The 19,581-nt window shown below is 36.3% G+C and overlaps 1 pseudogene; it reads right to left on the reverse strand.

The window, feature by feature from the left end:
• The window catches only part of LOC140845305 (disintegrin and metalloproteinase domain-containing protein 18-like), a 44,610-nt pseudogene that overhangs the window by 14,251 nt on the left and 10,778 nt on the right, over window positions 1-19,581 (reverse strand).

Raw genomic sequence — 19,581 nt, forward strand, 5'->3', positions numbered from 1 at the left:
GTGGACCCCTTGTAAACTGAAACTTGGGAAGGACTATATTCATTCCCTGGATTTCCAGGTAGTTACATCAATTCAGACTCTGTCCACCAGTTTTCAAAATGCTTAGATATTTCCCCAGTGAACAGATACCTGATTAAATGGTTTAATGTCCCTCTGGGGGTGTTTTAGAGGAATTGTTCACATGTACATTTGCCAAGGTGTGGTGTTTTCCTTCTGGACACTTAACCCTGCTTTACGTCAATGAGTTTTGTTTCTGAAAATTGGCTTAGATTCAGAATTGGACATGGGATTATGCCATTCATTAAGGCAACTCTCCTCAGTTTAATAGTCACCCATTTTTTATTTCTTTTGATAGCACAAACTGTGTAATACCCTTGCTGACTGCCAAAGAACACAACAGAATAGAAGTCCTATTCTACTAACCATGTCCCTGACTATGTATAGATCAGCTTCCCGTGTCTGCCACTCTGTCCCTATTACTTACAATAATTTTATCCATCTGGTTTCTGGCAGTCAGGCAGTGCTATCTGGCCTGGATTTTTCAAGATCTTATCACACCCATTGCTCTCAATGAGCCTGCTTCTTTAGTAGCATCTCCTACCATCAGCCCTGGCCGACAGAGAAAGCCACTGTAGAAATGTCTAGTGACTCTGGCCTTCCTCTGAGCAGCTCATTCCCTATGTCTTGGGCCTTCCTGTTGGGCCTAATTATTTGGCCATACATATACAGTATATGCAGTCAAGCATCTCCACTTCTCTGAGCCTTGTAATCCTTTCCTGTAACAATTCTGCCACTTAAACTTTGAGTGAGCCATCGTGCTTTTTTCCATGCTTCTGGAAATAGTCCTAATGGAAATGTTTGTTATCTTCTAGGATCCTTGCCAGGATGTTAAATCCCACATCTTGGAAGAATGCTCCCAAATCAACAAACTCCCTCCTATCCACTCTTAATGTTCCCCTGTCCAGTCTTATGACTGAGCACTCGCAGAATCCAGGCCCCTGTGCCCTCCCTTGATACTGGTAGGAACGGCTATGTAGGACCTGCACTACGTTGGGGAGTAGTCCCCGTACTCCGGGGTAAGTTCCAGCACAGCCCGGCTCCCTGCTGCTCTGCCTTCCCTCTGTTTTCAGCTAGCGGCCAGGGTGGGGAGGGGCAGGATCGAATAGGGATGTAGTTTGCGCTGCGAGTGACAGGCTTCTGCATTATCTTTAAGCAAGGGGAAGATACTTTCACCATTCTTACTAGGGAACGGCGGCGGTGTGAAGGAACAGGGCTGTATCATTCTACAGATTCAGGAATTTCTGAGAAGTGTGGAGGCTCAAAATTTGGGAGGCTAATTTTTCATCTGTTCCCATCCCAAATGCAGGTCCCATTCTTTTTCCCACCAGAACCTAACCCTGGCCAAACAGGCTTGATTGAGAACTGAACCTTCTCTGGAGTTCACCAACTTTTTCTAACCTCTGATTGTAAGAGATGGGAGCCTCTTTATACCTTTACAGGAAAAGCCTTCCAGCTCACACTTTGATTTCAAATGCACACCTGTTACCTTTTCCTAGATTTCAGTGTTGCTGAGTGATAGCCATCCCATGCCATTTTCTGTACAGTTGCTATTTCCCGCCTACACCCCAGCAGTACTGCCTAATGCATGCTCCTTCACGGATACACCATCTCAGGTCACTCAGTGAGTGTATTCTCAAATTCTGCCCATGTTGGGGTGCTCACCGATGGCCTGGCAGCAAGTGATTTACTTTTGACATTTTATCTCATAGGCTTTTTCCTCACATCACTGTGAGTACCAACTGTTAGTGGTTAGAGTCTCCAGAAGCCAGCATCTAGGTGAGATACGACATGCGAGCCATTTATTAGTGATCCGAACATCTGGAAGTGAGAGGGAGGAAGCGGGACGGAGCAGAGACGGCAAGTGAGATGCCGGCCCACAGGTGGCATGAATAGCCCGCCAGAGTACATGCCTGACAGGTGCCTATCGGGCCACCTGCCCAGGCCTTTATATCCTACCTTCATTAATATGACCGCATAACCGGATGTGTGCTGCGGTGGGAAGTGGGCACCCTTGGGTAAGGTGCGTCTGTGCAGTTGAGACAGATTCTGCAGGAGCAAGCTGGTAGCTCGACACCGTCTGATGGCAGCAGGCAGTATTGTTCTTGTCCACTACACCTCATGTTCCTTTCTGCATCCTATCATCTTTTCATTAGCTGCACTTAACCCAGTGCGAGGCCTCCTGCTTCTTTTGTGTCTATGTACTTGCTGTCTTTGTCTCCTGATCACGTGCTCCATGAGTCTAATAACCACGTGGCTATGCCTGTTTTATTGAATACTTTCATCTCTATGCACATACTCAGTAAATATATTTTTCATGGGAAAATATGACCAATCTGGTTAAACTTCTACAGTTGCTTTAAAAGTTTAACTTTACTTAAAGAAATAATGCAAAATATAAGCAACTGTTTGTTCATTCACAGGTCTCATATAGCAGACTACCTTAAAAGCAGACGTTTGCCTTCTAGTTTTTAGTAACATAAAAACAAGAAGAAATACCTGCTCCAGATGGGAGATGAATAAATGAATAAAAGGGGAATGAATGAATTGAATCAAAAGATCAAACTATTGATCCATTTGGCTCAGCTTTGTGGGGACATTAGAGTATATATTAGAAGAGGAAATACACGAATGGTCAAGTCTGAGCTAGACATGTTCTTATTTATTAGAACTCGGAAAGACGTCAAATGTCAAGTAACTCAATTGTGGTTAAAAGTTTTACTTAATCTTAAAAAGGAGCGTGTCTTCGAGGCTCCTGAAAATATGCCTGATCGTGGATCTTCAAATGCAAGTAAGCCCTGAAGGAAAACAGCAAGTGAAAAGGGGCGCCCTGGAGCCACAGCGCCCAGAAGGGGCGGCGGCTGCGGCCCAGACGTCCAGGGCTCTGTGGCCACTGCACGGTGGTGAAGGTGCCTGATCTGCAACGGGATCCTAAAGACAACTTTTGAGTGGTTAGGAAGACCGTATGGACCACATACCACGTCCTTCGGTACGAACTGTATTTATGTTACTTCTGGGCAGATCACTGAATCTCGATGGTATACATTTACTTTGCTCAATGAGCGAATGACTGTGAGGGCATTTCCCTGGGTGATTTTGATTTATTCAAGTTTAACTTAATTTCTAAAAATACAAAATCATATTGGGGTATTGTGAATAATTACTGCGTCAAGGCAAGCATATCTGCGTGAGTCTTAGTTGAAGTACTCACAAAACCTGTTTAAAAAGCTAAATATAAAATGAATTGTCATCAGTGACCTATGACTACTGTTACTCTAGCAGTTCTTCAGCGAGGAAATATGATCATACTTGAACGAAATTCACTCTGAACCTTTCAAATTAAAAGACCATGAACATAAAAGGAATCTAAGGAAATTTCAGAAGCTACTGACTTGCCATTTCAATCTCTCTGTAAATCATGAGCCATCCTGTGGATTTCTGCCTAGGTAGCTAATGACTGAAAACCAGACCAAACCATGAGGAAAGGAATGTGCAAGACTATTCTGGAAAATTTCAAACACTCCTACAAAAACAAACCTTCTTTAATTGAAATTTGATCTTTCTTGACCTTGTGCTTCAGGTTCCTCCACTCTAGAGGTGTGATAAGTAGTATATCCTCTGGAGGGTCCCAGTTTGAGGTAAAAGAAACACATGAGCTAGAGCAGTACCTTTTCCAAATACCTGGGCACACTGTTTATCAGCAGTTTGGCACCGTCCGTCATAGCAGAACGCGGTCTCCGACCTGCACAGCCGGCCATTGAGCGCGTAGGTGTCCGGGATGCAAGTACTGGAGGTCCCATTGCAATACTCTGTGAAATCACACTCTCGATAAACACTCTTTCTGCATGGAGTGCCCGCCACTGATATCTACGAGGGAAAAAGAGAAAGAAAATCATGTCCTGCGAATGACCACCCTCAGTTACCTACCCAAGAGAATTTTCAAATAAAATACACCTGATCGTGGATACTTGAGGGAATCCCAGAGTTCCCACGGCTCTGAGTTTTTTGAAGGAAAAATCAGGTACAGTGTTCATTATGCAGCCTGAAGAAAAGTAACTCTCTCAGAGATACGAAAGGATCCTTTCCAACAGAGGATTTGCAACTGCTTTGTGTTCTCCTCTCAGGAGGAGGCCATCCAACTCTACTGGCTTTTGGAGGGGGACAGATTAGTTTAAACACACCTGTCCCTCAAAACTGGAGGAACATTGCCTCTGTCTTTTTGTTCTTGGAGAGACCCAGGAGCCAAACAGCCCTAAAATCCCTTGCTTGGATTTTTACTAGCTTATTTGTGGCTGAGGTACATAATCTGTTTTGCAGTTTCTTCATTTGTAAACGAGATAATAATCATTCTGTCAGAGGATTGTTAGTATTAAATAGAATTAATATTTAAAAAGTGCTTAGAATAACACATGGAATCAATGTATGAAATAGGTTATGACCATCATCATCATATTTAATTATCTGAGAGCAGAAGGGCCTTCTTGCATAGCTCAGGTAAAGAGTAGAGCAGCTGTCAAATATTATGGCCTGTTGATTCAATCAGTCATCCATTGCCTTCCACAATGAAATTCACAAGTCCAAATGCTGACCCACTATATATGCTCTCATACACTCAGAGACATTCTACAATCCAGTCTGACTGAATTAGCACTTCACAGATTGAGACAAAGATGGGTAAGGAATGAAGTGGCATCTTCAAAATGACAAGATAAAAAGGAACTTCCAAGCTAGAATGCCATACCTGAGAAATCCATATTTCAAAAATGTATGAGAGATAAAGACTTTCATAGGCCAATAATAATTGAGAGAATTCATTTTCAGCAGACCTAAATTACAGGAAAGAGTAAAGGGAGGTCTTTAGGCACAAGCAATATGACAGTAAACAGAAATCTACAAAAGGAAAAAGAGAGCTGGAAATGGAATTAATGATGTTAATAATAAAGTTTTTTTTACTTTCCTTATTTTACTGGCTCTAAAAGATAAAAGACTATATAAAGCAAAAATAGTAACAGTATATTTTGTGTTTCTAGTATATGGGAGTGCTCTGAGATTAATTCACTACACATGAAGTGGTGTATTATATGAAATCAGACTAATTAATCAAAGAATTGTAAACTCAAGACAACCAGTAAAATGAGTTTTAAAGTATAAACAATACACCAGTAGCAAACATAAAATGAAACCCTATGTCTTATGGTTTTAGAGTTTACATTTAGTTTGCAGAGCAACTGCATGTCTCATCAATGCTACGGGTACTCAAAATAGGTTGGCCACTTTGAAAAATAGATTTTCAGTGTCCTATGAAATTCAATATACATTTACAGCATGACCCAGCAATCTCCCTTATAGATATTTAAGTAAAATGGAACTATGTTCATACAAAATTTGCTTATGAAGACTTTATAGCGGCTGTATCTGCATCCCCAAAAACTGAAAACCCGGGTGTTCCTCAGCTGGGGGAAGGATTAACACACTGTGGTGCATGCTTACAATACTATTCAGCAACACAAAAAGAAAAAAGTAAGAAACACCACCACATGAGTGAATCTCAAATGCATTATGCTAAGATGCCTAATCATAATGTTTACCCATATAATTATTCAGTTTATATTACATTTCGCAAAAGTAAAATTACAGATGCAGGAGACAGACCTGTGGTTGCCAGGGCCCGTGGGTGGAAGTGTGGACAGCCTGCAGTGGGGAACAGGGGCATTTCTGGGGGAGTGGTAGTGAGACCGCCTATCCCTTGGTTGTGGTGTAAAGTTATAAGACTGAATATGCTTGCCATAATATTCAAAAGTGTTCATTGAAATAATTTTACTATAATAAATTATAAGTTATTGAAGAATTGGGCAAAAAGAATATAGGGAGTATTTATGCATATATACTATATCAGTACTGGAATTATGAAATCTTTGTATCATGCCACTTGCTTTCTTATCCCTACTTATTTGAAGATAATATTGTATTAGCATATGTATGTTTAGCCTGCATTTGTTAAATACCTCTTATACAATGTACATTTATGTGCCATCCAATACCAATAAATATTGTTTGCCTTTATGATTTGCTTTTACAAACAATTCTATAATTAATATTCTTTACTGAATTTTCCATACATGTGCATGTTTCTAAGGTATATACATGAAAGAACTGGTCATAATCAATTAACTTGATAATTTATACTCAGCTCAGAGATACACAAATATTTTTCACCAGAGGGATTATAGTTAATTCAAAATTCCACAACACTGTCCAAGCATGATCTCCATTCCCACTCCTTGGCCAATATCTGATATTGTGTTTAAAATTGCCATTTGGATGACTGCTTTAGGATATTGAATTATTATTTTTATTTGTGTTTATTTTAATACTGCAGACGATCAGTGTATTCATTGAATAATTCTATTTTCATTGTTGAAAATATCCTGGGGGCTCCCTTCGCCTATGTTTGTGTGTGTGTGTGTGTGTGTGTGTGTGTGTGTGTGTGTGTGTGTGTGTGTGTGTGTGATTTGTCTTTTACTTATCAGTGTGTGAGAATTCTTTGCATATTCTATATCTGACATGTTTAGTCTGCTACACATTTTGTCTGCTATTCGTGTTAGAATTTTTATCCCACAATTGGTCATACACCATTTATTTGACTTCACAATTTCCTCCAGAGTTAATATATCTTGATATAATAATGTGTATGTTTATCCAGCACTTTATCTGATAATTTAGAAGACGGTAAGCTATGGTTTCAACACAGCAGAATGATTAGTACCAATATAAGATGCCTTCTTATTTATAGTTGCTTTCCTATCCACCTGTGGTCATGTTTGTGCTCACTTCTTTGGTCCTTTCCATTATTTCTATATTCTTTTTACTGATTTCACATTAATTCAATTAATATAGCCTTTTATTATGATAGTTCAAACCCCTTTTCTAAATTTCAGAAACCTACCTACAGCTTGAGGTACAGCATGGTCCAGAACCACATTTTGCTGAGTTTTTCAGTTTACATGTTTTGTAATCACAGCACTCCTTAAACAGACATTCCTAAAATTTCATAAGAAGAAATACCATTCTGGTTCAACCACTTAACAGCTGTTTCTGAATCAACTTTTTAAATCCTCACTTGTATTCAACTTTTCAATTATACATTCTAGTTATATTCAATGAAGCTTTACTATTCACTATTTCAATACTATCCAAAAGCATGTGCAAGAACTAAAAACATCTAAAATATCATTTCATCATTAAATTACCTGAAATATTTGGTAATTAATATTTTTGTTATATATGTCAGGTAATAATTTATTACCTGAAATATTTGGTAATGAATAGCAAGAACAAAATCTTGGGAGGAAAAGTATGAATTCCCAAGAGAAAACTCTCCCCAATTTCTTTTTAGCAATTTGTTTACTAAAGTTTTCCGTTGTGACTAGGGTTAGAGTTAGGCAATATAATAAAAATACATTTAGAACAGAAAAAGATATGTCAGTACATATAACTTTTACAAGGTAAATGACAGTCAACTATTATTCAAATTAGGTGATAAATAATGTCAACAAACCAAATATTGTTTCCATGTAAATACATTGTAGTGATATAATTCTTTAATATTTTTATATTCTTTTTTTAATCAAACATTTTCCATTTGTCTCAAAAATCTAGTTTCAAAGATCTTGCCAGTTAGAATGAAGGCACGATTCTTTAATTTTCCATTTGTTTGTTTCTGCTTTTTCATGTGTTTATGTGAATCAATATGTATTTATAAATATTCCCATCCTAGAATATAGAAAGTTTAGAGTAAAAGCTATAGTTATTTCATAAGAAGAAATGTGTTGGATATTACTCAGCCATAAGTAGGATGGCCTTAGTGATGAATAAACACATATTGCCCAGATTTTCTAGGGGTAATCACTTGATATATTTCAGTGTTCATGTTCCAAAGTTCAGTACCATTACATGAGTGTACGTATGTATATGAGCAGTGAACGAGGATGCTCTGCCAACCGTGGTCATCCATACTGATTACAACCTATCAGCTTAACTTATAACAAGCTAATGAGGAGACGGTGCCTCACTGTTCATTGTCATTATCACTCTGCTTATTAGTGAGTTTGAGCATGAATTTGAATTTTGTACAATTTTATTTGTGAATTAAATACATTCTTTTTCCCTGTCTTTTCCCCACTAAATAGTAGGAACAGCTTTTATATATTATCCAGTTATCCTTTCTCCTTTTTATATGTTTATAACATTTCTTTGCAGTCTATTGTTTGACTTTTTAATGGTGTCTGCCATTTGGGATAATTTACAATGTTCTCTTTATGCACATTGGGTTTTTTGTCTCCTTACCAAGACTTCCATTATGCCAAGATGATAAAATATTATCAATGCTTTCTTCTGATATTTTGTTTTTTAAAAACTTTAGATTAATTTTTTTCTGAAATGTATCTCTATATTTTGTGGAATAATTGTTCAAATATTTATTACTAGTTATTACATTTGTGAATACAGGAACAAATAAATACACCTGCATGTGTGTGGGAGGGTGCATAAAAAGAGCTGTATTTGTGTCAAATGGGGGATATTTATGAAGATATAGGTGTCAACGTCATTTTCCTAAGGACCATCTAGAATACATCTATAAGCTGAACAAATTGGATTTATTGCTAGTTTTAGCAAAATATACACACCATGATAACTGTGGACACCTCATAAGAAGGTATAATTATAGGATATGGGCTCATGTTAGGTGATTTGGGGAAAGGTTTAAGGAATCTGGACTTTGCTAGCCTAGAGGCTATTAGAAAACAGGGGTACATCTATTACTGGATTCTTCTCTTGAAGAAGAAAGACTATTCCAATGCTGACATTGAAACCAGTAAAGAAGCAGGAATTACTCCTGTTAGCCAGGACAGGAGCGTGTTTGACCATTTTTGTGACTTGGACAATTTTCAAGGTTTCCCTGTTAGACATAATTAGAGTGACTTTGCTTTTTTTCTTCACCCATCATGATCACAGGTGCCTAAGTCCTGAGCATGTTAAGCCCATCCTACCTGTGGCTGAGCATGTTACTGAGGGCAGGAGAAGCCAACAGGGAGACCGGATACTTAGAGCAAAAACATTCTGCAGAGACAGTCAGTGCCTAGGAGGAACTGGTGGGGCACTGACAGTATTTGCTGTGAGCTGGTCTGCCTGGAGCTGTGGAATCTCACAATGCGCAGACCTTATCCCAGATTACATTGTTTTATTCTATTCTTCTTGAAAAATAACTGGATTTTTTGGCAGGTAATTGGCACCATATTTAAGGATAGATGAATTGCAAGATGACAGTGGAAGGTCTGAGATAATTGGAAAACCTATATACATATATACAGAGGCATGCACACACACATTCTTTACTTTGGGGAATGGTGGATGATTAAGATAACTTGTAGGGGTTTAATTTTATGTAAACTAGTGGTGGCCAGCTGTTTCTGTAGATGGATAAGAAATTCATGTAACTGCTGGAGGAGTAATTATGAAGAAACTTTTATTTAAATAGAGGGCAATTGTTAAATATTATACAATAATGATGTTTAATACACTAAATGTTGGTCCTGTCTGCTGAGAATAGTATGCATTGAACTTTTAGTTGATGGACCTGTGGTAGACTGCATATCTATATTTAGAAGTGAGCAAATAGAACAAATTTCACACATCTTGAAACAGAAATGCAAAAATGTTTGGAAATGATTAAGAAACAAGCATTATAATGTTTTGACATTCTTGCAACCACAAGACAATGAAATTCCAGAGAAGTCTACAGAGAAAACAGACACTGAGGGCATCTGAGTTAGGAAAGAAGTGGAAAAAAAGGCATTCATTAAGCCTATATAGTCAAAAATCTCTCTGCTGGCATAATCGGGAAGAGTGTGTGCAAACCAAATTTTCATGATTCATTTGTCTTCTCTACTGAAGAGGGGTGGGAAAGTGACTGACATATCTCATCCTCATTTTCATATCTAAGTTCTATGTGGGGGACATAGCTGCATATCATTCTGCATATACCATGACAACAACTTACTGAAAACACAAAAAATTGTGCTCATATTTCAGTCTGTATATTACTCACCGCTTCACTGCCACAGTCACATTCTTCGTCAGGTTCCAGAATCCCATTAAAACACACTGATTGATTTTGATATGATGGTTGCAACTTTGGTAAGTTCTGAAGACATTTAGCCTCAAGTTTTGAAATAAAATATCTATAGTCTTGCATGCTACAGTTGCTAAAAATCTTTATACCACTGGATCCCCTAAAATAAAATAACATTCCTCAGGTAAATCAATCAGGCAAATAAAACCACATCTAAATAATGTTCCACATGTGACAGTATGAATTTTAAGATGGCTCAGATGAAACCCTTGTACTTTAGCAGAGGTGAAGTCAGCCATGGTTAAATTTTCATTTATCATTGCTAATCTTTAACATTATGTTAACATTTAATATTCTTTTTAAATAAATATATAGATGTGGAGGAGGAAGAAAATGGAGGGTAAAAAAAAACCTTTATGTTTGTAATAGCATACTAAGTGAGTTAAATTAGACTGTTAAATAGTAAGGGAATTACCCTTGAACCTTTGGTACCCACAAATCTAAAGCCTGCAATAGCAATAAGTACATATCTATCAATAACCACCCTAAATGTAAATGGTCTGAATGCACCAATCAAAAAACATAAGATCACTGAATGGATTAAAAACAAGACCCATCTACATGCTGCCTATAAGAGACTCACTTCAAACACAAACACATACACAGACTAAAAGTGAAGGGATGGAAAAAGATATATCATGCAACTAATAGGGAGAAAAATTCAGGGGTTGCAGTACTTGTATCAGACAAAATAGACTTCAAATCAAAGAAAGTCACAAGAAGCAAAAAAGAACATTACATAATGATAAAGGGGTCCATCCAACAAGAGGATATAACCATTATAAATATCTATGCACGCAACACAAGAGCACCTACATATGTGAAATAAATACTAACAGAATTAAAAGGAGAAATAGAATGCAATGCATTCATTCTAGGAGACTTTAACACACCACTCACTCCAAAGGACAGATCAACCAGACAGAAATTAAGTAAGGAGACAGAGGCACTGAACAACATATTAGAACAGGTGGACATAACATACATCTACAGAACACTCCACCCAAAAGCAGCAGGATACACATTCTTCTCAGGTGCACATGGAACATTTTCAAGAATAGATCATATAGCAGGCCACATAAACAGCCTCAGTAAATTCAAAAAGATTGAAATTGTACCAACCAGCTTCTCAGACCACAAAGGAATGAAACCAGAAATAAATTACGTAAAGAAAATGAAAAATCTCACTAACATGTGGAGGCTTCACAACATGCTCCTAATAACCAATGGATCAATGACCAAATAAAAACAGAGATCAAGAAATATATGGAGACAAATGACAACAATGATTCAACACCACAAAATCTGTGGGACGCAGCGCAGGCTGTGCTAAGAGGGAAGTATATTGCAATACAGACCTACTTCAGGAAAGAAGGACAATCCCATATGAACAGTTTAGTTTAAACTCACAATTAACAAAACTAGAAAAAGAAGAACAAGCAAGGCCTAATGTCAGTAAAAGGAGGGACATAATAAAGATTAGAGCATAAATAAATAAATAAAATTGAGAAGAATAAAACAATAGAAAGAATCAATGAAAGCAGGAGCTGGTTCTTCAAGAAAATAAACAAAATAGATAACCCCCTAGCCAGACTTACCAAGAAAAATAGAGAGCCTACACACATAAACAGAATTAGAAATGAGAAAGGAAAAATCACTACAGACATCACAGAAATACAAAGAATTATGAGAGAATACTTTGAAAAACTACATGCTAACAAACTGGATAACCTAGAAGAAATGGACAACTTTCTAGAAAAATACAATCTTCCAAGGCTGACCCAGGAAGAAACAGAAAATCTGAATAGACCAATTACCAGCAATGAAATTGAATTGATATTCAAAAATCTACCCTGGAACAGATGGTTTCACTGATGAATTTTATCAAATATTTAGTGAAGACCTAATACCCATTATCCTTAAAGTTTTCTAAAAAGTACAAGAGGAAGGAATATTCCCAAACTCATTCTAACATCACTCTAATACCAAAACCAGGCAAAGACACCACAAAAAAAGAAAACCACAGACTAAAAGTGAATATCCCTGAGGAGCATAGATGCAAATATACTCAACAAAATATTGGCAAACCAAATTTAAAAAATACATCAAAAAGATCACCAAGTAGGATTAATTCCAGGGATGCAAGGATGGTACAACATTCTAAAATCATCAACATCATTCACCACATCAATTAAAAGAAGGACAAAAACCACATGTCATCTCCATAGATGCTGAAAATGCACTCAACAAAATTCGACATCCATTCATGATAAAAACTCTCAACAAAATGGGTATACAGGGCAAGTAACTCAAAATAAGAAAGGCCATATATGACAAATCCATAGCCATCATCATACTTAACAGTGAAAAGCTGAAAATTTTTCCTTTAAGATCAGAAACAAGACAAGGATGCCCACTCTCCCCACTTTTATTCAACATAGTTCTGGAGGTCCTAGCCACAGCAATCAGACAACACAAAGAAATAAAAGGCATTCAGACAGGCAAAGAAGAAGTTAAACAGTCCCTGTTTGCAGATGACATGATATTGTACATAAAAACCCTAAAGAATCCACTCCAAAACTACTAGATCTAATATCAAAATTCAGCCAAGTTGCAGGATACAAAATAATACACAGAAATCTGTTGCATTCCTATACACTCACAATGAACTTGCAGAAAGAGAAATCAGGAAACAATTCCATTCACAATTGCATCAAAAAGAATAAAATACCTAGTAATACACCTAAACAAGCAAATGAAAGACCTATACTCTGAAAATTACAAAACACTCATGAAAGAAATTAGATTCCAATGAATGGAAACACATCTCGTGTTCATGGGTAGGAGGAATTAATATTGTCAAAATGGCCATCCTGCCTAAGGCAACCTACAGATTCAATGCAATCCCTATCAAAATACCAACAGCATTCTTCAACAAACTTGAACAAATAGTTCTAAAATTCATATGGAGCCACAAAAGACCCCGAATAGCCAAAGCAATCCTGAGAAGGAAGAATAAAGTGGATGAATTATGCTCCTTAAACTTCAAGCTCTACTACAAAGCCAGAGTAATCAAGATAATTTGGTACTGGCACAAGAATAGGCCAATAGATGAATGGAACAGACTAGAGAGCCCAGAAATAAACACAAACATATATGGTCAATTTATATACGTTAGGAAGCCATGGACATTCAATAGGGAAATTACAGTCTCCTCAACAGCTGGTGTTGGCAAAACTGAACAGCTATATGCAAGGGAATGTAACTGGATTATTGTCTAACCCCATACATAAAAGTAAACTGAAAATGGATCGAAGACCTGAATATAAATCATGAAACCATAAAGCTCTTAGAAGAAAACATAGGTAAAAATCTCTTGAATATAAACATGAAGATCTTTTTCCTGAATGCATCTCCTTGGGCAAGGGAAACAAAAGCAAAAATGAACACACATGGGACCACATCAAGCTAAAAAGCTTCTGTACAGTAAAGGACACAACCAGCAGAACAGGAAAACAATTCCATTAACAATTGCATCAAAAAGGTATCCTATAGTATGGGAGAATATCTTTGTAAATGACATATCTAACAAGGGGTTAAAAAAGGCAACCTACAGTATGGGAGAATATATTTATAAATGACATATCTGACAAGGGGTAAACATCCAAAATATATAAATAACTCACATGCCTCAACACTCAAAAAGCAAATAACCCTATTTAAAAATGGGCAGAGGATATGAACAGACAATCCTCCAAAGAAGAAATTCAGATGGCCAACAGGCACAAGAAAAGATGCTCCACATCACTAATTATCAGGGAAATGCAAATTAAAACCACAATGAGATATCACCTCACATCAGTTAGGACAGCCAACATAGAAAAGACTAGGAACAACAAATGCTGGTGAGGATGTTGAGAAAGAGGAACCCTCCTACACTGCTGGTGGGAATGTAAGCTAGTTCAACTATTGTAAAAAGAAGTATGGAAGTTCCTCAAAAAATTATAAATAGAAATACCATTTGACCCAGGAATTCCACTCCTAGCAATTTACCCAAAGAAAACAAGTTCTGAGATTCAAAAAGACATATGCATCCCTATGTTTATTGCAGCACTATTTACAATAGCCAAGATATGAAAGCAACCTAAGTGTCCATCAGTAGATGAATGGATAAAGAAGACAAGGTACATATACATAGTGGAATACTATTCAGCCATAAGAAAGAAACAAATCCTACCATTTGCAAAAGCATGGATGGGGCTAGAGGGTATTATGCTCAGTGAAATAAGTCAGGCAGAGAAAGACAAATACCAAATGATTTCCCTCATTTGTGGAGTATAACAATGAAGCAAAACTGAAGGAACAAAATAGCAGCAGACTCACAGACTCCAAGAAGGGACTAGTGATTACCAAAAGGGAGGGGTGAGGGAGGGCAGGTTTGGAGGGAGGGAGAAGGGGACTGTGCGGTATCATGATTGGTGCACATGGTGTGTGTGGGGTCACAGGGAAGACAGTGTACCTCAGAGAAGACATGTAGTGACTCTGTGGCATCTTACTACACTGATGGACAGTGACTGCGGTGGGGTACGGGGGGGACCCAGTAAGGGTGAATGTAATAACCATATTGTTTTTCTTGTGAAACCTTCGTAAGAGTGTATATCAATGATACCTTAATAAGAAAAAGAATATATAGATATAACACATATATATTATATATATAAATGACTAAGTATATAGAATTTTAATAGACATAAGACATTTCAAAGTAAATATTAATTGATTGGCTATCTGTGGGGAAGATTACCATCCAGGCCTAAAGACAATTATAAAATAAGGTGAGCTAAGGCAGTTGTCTCAAAATACTTTAATTTCTTTCCAAAGCTCCCACTGTGGGGTAGGAAAAAGCTGAAGTAATTATATCAGGGGAACACAGCTTCTCCTGCAGCCCTAACTCTTTCTGAATCCATGGAAGTTAACTTAGCAAAAGATCAACTATTCATTCTTTACATATGCACTTCAGTAGCTGAAATTAAATGGACCAATATAAAAAAAATGCAGCATTTGATTTCATACTCAATTTGTACTTACAAATTCTAAGGGTGTCTTCAAAAGGCCCAGCAATCCTATCGCACTTCCTAAATCATTTCTATTTTCTAGTCTCCAAGAGCAAGTGTTCTATGTCTTCTAACAAAGCTCTTATATTCCTTGCCTTCAGCTCCCTATCAGAAGAGACTGTCCTCATCTTTGCACCTCCATCAACTAAATTACATACATCTTTATCTATTTACTCTCCCCAGACCTTATCACAATAATTGAATATACCCCGCTTTAATTAAAGCCAGACCCTCAACACTTATGCACTAGGTTCTATCCTGCTTTACTCAATGATTTTGCTTTTTAAGTCTTCTTTATATCCAGCATCATCTTTTCCTACTTTTCTCTTCATTTCTATCAGTCTGATGTGGAGTTTACTATAAAGATGATATATAGTGTTTCCCATCCATACGAGCTCTCTTTTGATCATAAATTCCACTTCATACTCCCCAAAAGTTTGTATTTATCATCTCCATTATTTTGCAGCCCATATAGTTTATCAAGCTCCTAAAAACAGTTTAAATATTTTTGGGATTGTGCTGAATTTATAAGCCTCTTCTGGAAATATCAGCCATTTTATAGTAGGTTTACCTATATCCTTAGTGCTGGTATACATATGCTGTTTTTCTAGAATGATCATCCTAATGAGTTTTTGATATTGTTATAGTTCTAACTGTATACTGATTCTGTTGATTTAAGTAGGTAGTCAATTATAATGCCAGCAAATAAAGACAATGTTTGTCCTCTTCAAATCTTTCCTCCTTTTTCTTTCCTTTAAAATACTAGCTAAAACTGCCAGTACTATGTTATATCATTCAGGTTGATGTTAGACATCTTTGCCTTGAGCAGCAACTTACTACAAGAGTCAAACAGTGGCATCATATGTTTACACAATATTTCATAGTCTTCATAAATCTTAAAGTTTTCCCTCTAATTCTTTTGAGTGAATATTTCTCAATAGTGGGATTTACTGCTTTCTGTAGTTTTATGTCACTTAAACAGATTTGTTAATGTGAATCTCATTGTGCAAAACATACCTTTCCAATTTTTGATGTGGAGTTGACTATAAGGAGTATAAGGAATAAATTCATTACGTGTTGTAAACAACCTCATAAATATATGTAAAGTTAATTATGAGTAAAAAGAAGCCTTACAATGCTTCATGATTCATTATACACGTAGCTCTTGGACAAGAACACTTATTGATGTCATCATATGTTAATCCAATTTTAAGGCCAAGTAGTTGAGCTATAATAACTGAAAATCCCTCTAAAGTTATTGCATCTGGATACTAAAGAGAATCAAAGGGAAAACAATCATATAAGAAGAAAACACATCAAGAAATAAATTAAACCATTTTTATTCCTGTAAAATTTTTGTATTTTAATATTGTCTATGTTAAGCTATTTTACATCTTATTTTGATATGTCATTGATATGCATACCCATACTAGTTAATAGATTAAGAAGCACAAAATGTAAAAAGTAATGAAACTACCAACAGTCTCTTGTTTAAAATTTGGCATGCCTGGCTTCTATAGCCCTAAACACATTTAGTATTTCCAATGGAATCAATATGAAACACATTTATTTAACTTTCCATTAAATCAGCCCCTCCCATTAACACATTTTAATTCAATATGCACATGTGTCAGGCCCTACAATAAATAGGAATATAGTGGCGCGCATGCAAGAAATGGATGTTGTCTACACCTGGAACTTATATTAAAGAAAGGAATAAAGAAAATGCACAGGAAATTGACAACCAACTTCCCAAACAGAGAGAGGTCATGTAAAGTGCTCTGAAGAAAATGAAGTGCTCCAGTAAAGAATTTTGAGGTGGATATAGATAAGGTGGTTAGAACAACCTATTTGTGGAATTGATATTTCAGCTGAGCTACAGAGTCTGGGGAATGATCCAGCAGCATGGTGACACGTGAGGCGGCTGTGTGGGACCCCGGCCAGCGCTGGGAGCACATGGGTGAAGACATAACCCGGTAGGAGTCAGAGACAGAGACAAAGCAATGATGAGGAAATTTGGAATGAGGAGGTATGAAAAAAAGTTTAGCAGCAGTGTAAAGTGGCATTTCACATTAACGTTGATAAATTGAGAAATTTTTTTTGATATGTCATTGATATGCATCATCTCTTTAATCTGTTATAAGCAAAATTCCTAGAACTTCTCTAATTTGTCTACATCAATTGAAACTTATAGTGAGTAAAATTTAAGTAATTCATACCTAAAGAGAAAAAAGATTGTGTATGTGTGTGAATGAAAATACGGAATATTATGGAGTAACATGGAAATATCAGTTAATAGGCACCCTCTCCTATTGTTCTACAAGAGCTAAGGTTAAAAGAAAGGGAAAATCCTACTATCAGAATTTGAATGGAGGTTTAAGACAGAGTACGAACATGAGAGATGATATTTGGCTGGCTGTCATTTTTTAGGGCGAGATGTAGGAAACAGAAGCTGAACTTTTAATGCCAACTCAGAGGACTGAAAGTGTAAAACATAAAACAAATACTAAAATGACAGACTGGGATAGAAACATGTCAACAATTAGATTTAATGCAAACTGTCTAAACATACCCATTAAAAGCCACAGATTAGCAAAATTCAGGGGAAAAAATGACCCAACTATATGCTGTTTATATAAACTCACATAAGATAAAAGTAAGTTAAGAAAAAATATATGTCAATATTTATCACAAGAAAGCCAGAGAGGCTTTACTAATAACAGTTGCAAGTTAATGTCAAAGAAAAAATTATCAAGGACAAAGGGCATTATAACATAATAAAAAGGTTCACTTCACCAATAAAACATAATAATCTTAAATCAGGCACCAAACAACAGAACTGCAAAACTTATGAAGCAAAAACTGACACAGTGAAAAGAACACATATACAAATATACAGTCAGTTGGAGACTTCAACAACACTCTCACAATAAGTGATAAAAAATAGATAAAAAATTGTTTAGAAGACATGAACACCACCATCAAACAATATCTATAAACTGGCATTTATAGAACACTTAACCACAGCATGATACACATTTTTTCATACACACATTGAGTATTCACTGAGACCACATCCCATTTAATAAAACAAAACAACTGTAAAAGAACTTAAAGAATACAATATGCATTCTCTGAGTATAAAATAATTTTTAGAACAAATAAGTTTGACAGGAAAATCTCCAAACTCATGACACACAGATACTGCACAACACATTTTTAAACAATTTACGTCAAAAAAGTATCTTTCTATTTATCTCTTTATATATATGTATGTATCTATCACATCCACTCTTACCACTCCTATTGACCATAGTGTTAGAAGTACTAGCCAATACAGTAAGTCACTAAAAGCACACAGATTAGAAAGAAAAAAAAAACCAAACTGTCCCTAGTTGTGGAAGACATAATTATCTATGTAATATATGAAAATCTCAAGTGATATTAAAAATAAAAGCTCAGAAAACTAAAAATGAGAGCTTAGAAAGTGAGCAGTAAAATGATAAAATGCTGATACACAGTCAAATGGAACTTGACACAAGTTGAACTTGGATACAAGTTCAACAAACACAAATCCATCATATTTATATTAGCACAGAACAAATAAAACAAAAATTGAAAACAATACCATTTATAATTTCTCTAAAAAAGTGAAAATATTTAGGCATATCAGTTTACTAGGGCTTTCATAACAAAGTACCACAGGGTAGGTGGTTTAAACAATAGTAATTTATTTTCTCATAATTCTGAAGGCTAGAAGTCCCAGATCAAGTTGACAGGGCTGGTTACATCTAAGGCCTTTCTCTCTGGCTTACAGATGACCGGTGTCTGTGGTCACGTGGTCCATTCTCAGAGTGTGTCTGTGTCCTAATCTCTTTTGTAAGAACAGCAGTCACATTGGATTAGTAACCTCCATATAACTTCATTTTACATTCATTACCTCTTTAAAGGCCCTGTCTCCAATTCAGTCACATTCTTAGGTACTAGGGGTGGAATTTTAATATATTATTTTGGGAAGATATAATTCAGCCCCATAATAATATAAAGAAAACAAAACATGCATAGGAACTATATGCTTAAAATCAGAAAATGCTGAACAAGTAAGTCCAAAGCATGTTCATGACTTAAAAATTACCACAGAGTAAAGAGGTCAATTCTCCCCAAATTGATCTATAGGTTTAATGAACGCCTATCAAATCATTGCCATGTTTTTTTAAA

Source organism: Manis javanica, chromosome 12, assembly GCF_040802235.1.
Source record: "Manis javanica isolate MJ-LG chromosome 12, MJ_LKY, whole genome shotgun sequence".
Taxonomy (NCBI): Eukaryota; Metazoa; Chordata; class Mammalia; order Pholidota; family Manidae; genus Manis; species Manis javanica.